Genomic DNA, 6,000 nt, shown 5'->3' with positions numbered 1-6,000 from the left:
AAAATGTTCATACCCTTTGACCCAGCAACACCACTTCTAGGGTTGTATCCCAAAGAGATCACACAAGACGGAAAAGGACCCATATGTACAAAAATATTTATAGTGACTCTTTTGGTAATAGCAAAGAATTGGAAATCAACGGGATGCCCATCAATTGGGGAATGGCTGAACAAGTTGTGGTATATGAATGTAATGAAATATAATTGTACTATAAGAAATGGGGAAGATAAGAACTTCATAATAACCTGGAAAAACCTACACAATATAATGCTGAGTGAGCAGAGCAGAACTAGGAGAACATTATACACAACCACGGATATATGGATTCTGAGATGACTAACCTTGATAGACCTCACTCTTCTCAGCAATACAAGGTTCAAAGACAACTCCAAAGGACTCATGAGGGACAGAGCTATCTACATCCAGAGAAAGAATGCAGATTGAAGCAAACTTTTGCTCTCCTTTTTTTCCTTCTGTATTTTTTGTTGTTGTTTTTCTCTTTTGTTTTTGTTTCTTCTTTCTCATGATTCATTCCGTTGGTCATAATTCTTCTTTACAACTTGACTACTGTGTAAATAAGTTAAAGGCAAAGTTATATGTATAAGACATATCAGATTCCATGCAGTCTTGGGGAGGGGTGGGGGAAGAAAATCTGGACCTCAGAGTCGTGTGGAAATGAGTGTTGTAAACTAAAAATAAAAATCTTAATTAAAAAAAAAACTTTGAGTTCCAAATACTCTCCCTTTCTCCCTCCTCAACCCCCTTTGAGAAGGTGATATGTTATAAATGTGTAATCATACAAGCCTTTCCATCATAGCCCTGTTGTGAAAGAAAACATGGCCCCCAAAAAAAGACCTCAAGAAAAATAAAGTGAAAAATGTATGCATCAATCTGTATTCAGACACCATTAGTTCTTTCTCTGGGGATTGATAGGATTTTTCATCATAAGTCCTTCAGAGTTGTCTTGGATCATTGTATTGCTGAAAATGCCTAAGCAATTTACAACATTATCATCTTAAAATATTGTTGTTATTTTGTGCACAGTACATTTCACTTTGCATCAGTTCGTTTAAGTCTTTCCAGGTTTTTCTGGGATCATCCTGCTCATCATTTTTTTAATAGCACAATAGTATTCCATCAAACCACATATCTCATTTTGTTCAAACATTCCCCAATTGATGGCATCCCCACAATTCTTAATTCTTTGCCACCAGAAAAGAGCTGTTATGAATAATTTTTTAGATATAGATTCTTTTTTGCCTTTTTTGGGATATAGACCCAGTAGTTACATTACTAGGTCAAAGGGTGTGCATGGTTTTATGCCCCTTTGGACATAGTTCCAATTGTTTCAAATTAGTGGTTAATCAATTCACACATCCACCAACAGTGCATTAATATCTCATTTTCCCCACATCCCCATCACCATTCATCTTTTCTTTTTCTGTCCTATTAGCCAATCTAATAGATATGACGCAATACCTCAGAATTATTTTAATTTGCATTTTGCTAATCAATAGTGCATTAAAACATTTTTTCAATATGATTATAGATAGCTTTGAATACTATATCTGAAAACTGTTCATATCTTTTAATCATTTATCAATTGGGAATGGCACTTATTTTTATAAATTTGACTTTATAAATTTGATATGTTTGAGAAATAAGGCCTTTATCAGAGAAAGTTGCTTCAATTTTTTTACAGTTACTTTTGATAACAGTATTTGTCTCTATCCAATTCCCACCCCACCCCCATTTATTCTATCATCTCTTTTCACCCTGTCCTTCCTCAAAAGTGTTTTGCTTCTGACTACCACTGCTTCCCCCAATTTACCCTTCCTTCTTGTATCCCTTTCTACTCCCTTTCCTTTAGGGTAAGATAGATTTATATACCCAATTGAGTGTGTATGCTATTCCCTCTTTGAGCCTACTCTGGTGAGAAGAAAGCTCACTCACTCCCCCTCAGTGCCACATGCTTCCCTTCAACTATAAACGTTTTTTCTTGTCTCTTTTATGTGAGATAATTTATCCCATTCTACCTCTCCCTTTCTCTTTCTTCCAGTACATGTCTCACTCATCCCCTAATTTCATTTTTTTAGATCTCTCAACATATTCAACTCACACCTGTGCCCTCCATCTATATGTGCTCTTATCCACCCTTATAATGAGAAAGTTACTATGAGTTATAAGTATCATCTTCCCATGTAGGAATGCAAACAGTTTAACCTTATTGAGTTCCTCATGATTTCCCTTTCATGTTTACCTTTGTATGCTTTCTTAAGTCTTGTATGTGAAAGTCAAATTTTCTATTTAGCTCTGGTCTTTTCATCAAGAATGCTTGAAAGTCCTCTATTTCATGGAATATCCATTTTTTTTGCCCTGAAGGATTATACTCAGATTTGCTGTGTGGATAATTCTTGGTGTAATCCTAGCTGCTTTGCCTTCCAGAATATCATATCCCAAGCCCTCTGATCCTTTAATGTAGAAGCTGCTGAATCTTGTATTATCCTGGAGCTCCATGATACTTGGATTGTTTCTTTCTGAATGTTTACCATAATTTCTCCTTGACCTAGGAGCTCTGGAATTTAGCTATAATATTCCATGGAGTTTTAATTTTGAGATCACTTTTGGGAAGTGATTCACCTCCCAAAATATTTCTTTATGTTTGCGTGCAACTTTATTCTATGCTCTTTATTATTTAGGTAAACTTGCTTTCAAATTTAGACATTTTGTAAATGTGGGTACTCCAAAGAGGAACCTGATGATTATTCTTAAGGAAATAAAATGTGACACCTCTGGCAGAGGATCCTTCCTACTACAAAGGGCCCTGATTCACTTGATATTTTGTATCCTCTGATTTCTTGGTTCTTTAGCCTACACCAAGAAACACTAGCACTGTGCATTTCCGGGTAACTACCTATTAAACCTGAAATCTGAGTTTAACAGAAGCAGGAACAGCACATGTCACAGTATCCAACAATAGGTGCTTACTGATCACTTGCTGACTTGTCCTTAATTGTGGTGGAGTTCAGTGAGAGCTCTTTTGAAGGCTCAATATAACATATGTTACTCATGAGGTTCACAATTTTCAATTCTATATTTTCTGGGATGAAAACCTTTGGATTATAGACACAATCTAAGGAAGTAAATTATTGTTTATTTACTTTGAAGCAGACTAGCTACTAAAGAAACAACACCCCTGGTGCCAAGAAACCAGAAGGAAAACCCTTGATTGCATTTCTTCTGCTCTGGCAGTTTAAGTCCTTTATTCTTAAATTAATTTTCTCAGAATTTTATTTAGAAAGAATGCAAAGATTATAGCAATGGAACCATGTTGCTTATCCAGTTAGCTTCTGGGATGATTTTGTAAGCGTAAATATCCCCAGAAGCTTTTTTACTAGGTATCACTGTAGAAATGTGGATGCACATAAAAAAGGCAAAACTCTAAAATATCCCTTATACAATGCTAACTTACAAATATGAAACAACAATATCTGGCCATTTTAATTCATGAAATGTCAATTTTTACTTACCCACTTGTCCTTGAGTCTTAGTATCTTAAAACTAGACAAGTATGAGAATAAAGAAGAAAAAAAATAAAGAATGAAAATCATCAGAGTTATAATGCAATTTCGGTTTGAGGTTGTAGATGTGTGTGGAAGAAACAGGTTAGTCACCATAAAATGATTTAGGGAGAAGTCTCCCGTTGTAGAAGTTGATTTATTAAAAGAGTGTCTGATACCTATTAAAGAACTTGAAGTCATGTTGTGCCAGTCCATACAAAATTAATATCGGTTATATTTTTATACCACTTGCATTTTTCAAACACTTGCTGGGGATTAAAAGGCTAAGCAGAACATAATAATAATAAATTTATTAGTAGGCAACAGTTACTTTGTTCAGTTATGGGGTGAGGCAAGATTCATTTTGTAAGCCCTTATCATTAGGCTTCTTCATCACCATTGTATAGAAACTATTCTCTGGATAATCACCAATGAATTCCTAAACATCCAATAAAATGGCTTCTTCTCAGATGTCCTCTCCCTCAATCATTCTGTATAATTCAACTCATGGTGGAACTCTTTTGTCTTTTGTCTTCTTTAATCACAGACATTTCTTGACTACTTCTCTGTAATTTTTACTATTTCTTGTCTCCCCACACACTTCCTAAGTGCAGGTAGCTCTTGGTGTTTTATCATTTGGGCTCTTTTCCTTGAAAATTGCATATACTACCAGAGATTAAACAATTGCCTCTATATGGATGACTCACAAATCTTTATTATTATTTCAATACTTTTTCCAAAGATCAAACGTATGCACACATACACACATTGATATACACAGATACATACACACATATATGTATACACATATACACATACATATTCATATATGAATGTGTATATGCATTTATACACATATGTATATATATGTATGTATGTATGTGTGTGTGTGTGTGTATGTATGTATGTATATAGAGATACTGTTCCATAGTTCCATCTGGATATACCATTGGCACCTCAAACTGATTATGACCTAAACCAATCTCCCCCCGCCCATATCTTTGTCCACATGATGAAACCATGTCTGCAAACTCCTTTTACAACTTTATGAGAGCCTTCATAGTGTGACTTCTTTTAACTCCTACTTTTGTATGTAGGAGGAATATTGACACAGAAATGTTCAAATTCCTTCAGCAGTATGTTAGTCCACGCATTAGTCTGCAGTAATTCTTTGTCCTCTTCTCTTTCCTCTAGAGAAATTTTAATGTTAATGACATTATCATTTTCCTAATAGTTTCAGACTCTTCCTTTTCTCTCTTCCTCAGTCTACCTCAACCCTTCCCAATCAGAAACTGAATCATGTAAATTTATGGTTATTCTTTTCTTTCCTTTGATATAACAGATACAGTTGTGTAGGCCCTTATGAACTTCTAGTATTAACTATTTTAATAGCTATTCTTCATCAAGTATTTCCATCTATTCTATGTACTGCTGCTAGAGTAATAATTATAAAGCAGAGCTCTGAAATTGCTACTCTTCTGTTCCCAATCCATCAATGATTCTCTATTACCTACAAAAGAAAACTCCAGTCTTTAAAATAATCTGACTGCTATAGACCCTTCTAGCCTTATTTCATATAGGACCCTGGCTGCACTCTATTTCTCATTTTGTTTTTTGCAGGAGGGAAGGCAGGGCAATTTGGAGTTAAGTGACTTGACAAAGGTCACACAGCTAGTAAGTGTGACAAGTGTCTGAGGCCAGATTTGAACTCAGGTACTCCTGACTCCTGGGTCACTGTTCTACTCACTGCGCCACCTAGCTGCCCCCACATTCTATTTTTCAACCAAGCAATTTCTCAAACATGCTCTGTGCTTTCCTACTGGCATTTGTTTGATTGCTCATAATATTCTATCCATCTCAAATTGCCTTTCCATACCTTCTCTATTTGCCTATTGAAATCCAGCATTCAAAGTCATATTCAATGACACATGCTTCATGAAGCCCTCTCTGATTCCTTAGAGAGAAATAATATTTCCTTTCTCTGTAATCTTATAAAAAATTTGCTCATCCTTCTTTTAGAGTATCAAATTTTCCTTTGTGTCATCAGTAATTGTGTATATGTCTCATGGCTAAGCCCCTTGGGTACAAGGTCAAACTCTTATTTATTCTTAAACTCCAACATATAGGACAGTACCTTGCACTGAGGAGATATTCAATCAATGTCTGTCGAATTGGAAATAGCTTTGTGAATTAATTTACTCTTTTCTAACCAGTACCAAAATTAGTCTTTAAGAGTAAGTCAGCTACTCAGGCAAGGATAAACATTTGTCATTGCAGTCAGTAACTCTCAAAGTTCTTTTAAAAAAAGTATAATCCTTTATGTTCTCTGCAGTAAATGGTGATAGTCAATGTTTTTATAACCCTTAAAAGTTTGCAAAACACAGTACATACATTATTTCATTTGAGCCTGACATCAGCTCTTTCAGGTAGGCATTGAGGT

Source organism: Trichosurus vulpecula, chromosome 4, assembly GCF_011100635.1.
Source record: "Trichosurus vulpecula isolate mTriVul1 chromosome 4, mTriVul1.pri, whole genome shotgun sequence".
In the NCBI taxonomy this organism is placed as follows: domain Eukaryota; kingdom Metazoa; phylum Chordata; class Mammalia; order Diprotodontia; family Phalangeridae; genus Trichosurus; species Trichosurus vulpecula.
The sequence above is the reverse complement of the archived record's forward strand: the minus strand, read 5'-3'. Positions refer to the sequence as shown.